Here is a 1,160-nt window from a genome sequence, read left to right on the forward strand (position 1 = left end):
GGGGGGGGGGTTAGCCCCAGGAGAGGTGGGGGAGAGGGAGCGCGAGGGGGCAGGCAGCAGAGGAGAGAGAAGGAAAAGGGGCCGGGGGGGGCATACTGTGCCCCCCGTCCCCAGCCAGGCCCGATCCCGCACTATTGCAATGGGGGGGCAGGATCGGGCCCTGAGCGCCGGGTTAATACAATTATTGTCTTTCTTTCCATTAGAAAGCGGGAGTGGGGTCATTTTATCTCTTGCGCCGGGGGGGGGGAGGTCAGAGACAAATCTTTCCAACGTGTCTAGAGAGAGTCACCCCCCGCTGGACGGGGGCGGCTGATTTCTTACTACCCTCCCCCCAGGAGGGGAACCCAGGTGTGAACCGCCGCCCGGCGCGTTTCCCCCCTTCCAGCCCAGCAGCGTTTTGAACTCGGCTTCGCTCCCTGCCGCCCAGCAGATCCGACACTCGCTCCAGTCTTTCCCCGCCTGAAAACCTGGCCACCAGCTACCCACGCAACCAGCTGAGCTAGCTGGCCCGAGCCCCCTGGGCAAAGAAGCGAAGTCCTGAGACCCCCGCCCCCCCAACAGCCCTGGTTCCTAGACCCGGCCAGGCGCGCAGAGCTGCAGCCCCCCCCCCGCCACCCACATCCACGCGGGCGAGTTTTCCCGAGACACCAGCGGTCTGGCCGGACTCTCCGGAGCTAGCCAGCGGCCAGGGGCTTGTCTGCTCCAACAGGTGGGGAGCAAGGCCCTTTACCTGTCTCTAGCCCGGCTGGTCACCTGCCGCGCCGCACGGGAGCAGCATTCGTTAGTTCAGCGGCTCGCTACTGAGTCACCGGGGCGGGGGCGGGGGCGGGGGCACGGTTCGAGTTGTTGTTTTCTCTTTTGCAACAAGAGGGAAAGGGGACATCGGGTTATCGATTAAGCAGCAGCCGAGTTTATCCCGTCTCTGAATACCTGTCAGGCTACATGCTGACGTGCATGTATCTATCCAGGGCTGGCTTGTTTGTAAGGGTTCTCTCTGCCAATGACAGGGTACTTACCAAAGCTCTTCGGGGGGGGGGGGGGCAACCTGCTATAAAAACTCCCCCCAGGATACAAAATCGGACTTGCTCACAGAGCTACCAAATACGGCGCCCATCCAAAATGGGAGAAGAGACTTGTAGCTTATTTGGGAAGGAGGCTGG

At 62.1% G+C, this 1,160-nt stretch overlaps 1 protein-coding gene across 1 annotated transcript in view; it reads right to left on the reverse strand.

Annotated features, from left to right (window-relative positions):
- NFIX (nuclear factor I X) overlaps positions 1-748 on the reverse strand; it is a 180,208-nt gene extending 179,460 nt beyond the window's left edge. Inside the window, exon 1 of the mRNA XM_075061162.1 lies at positions 731-748. The gene's annotated coding sequence lies outside the window, so the exon portion shown is untranslated. The remainder of the gene's footprint in view (positions 1-730) is intronic.
- Positions 749-1,160: the final 412 nt, after the last annotated feature.

Source organism: Chelonoidis abingdonii, chromosome 26 (genome assembly GCF_003597395.2).
Source record: "Chelonoidis abingdonii isolate Lonesome George chromosome 26, CheloAbing_2.0, whole genome shotgun sequence".
Classification (NCBI taxonomy): domain Eukaryota; kingdom Metazoa; phylum Chordata; order Testudines; family Testudinidae; genus Chelonoidis; species Chelonoidis abingdonii.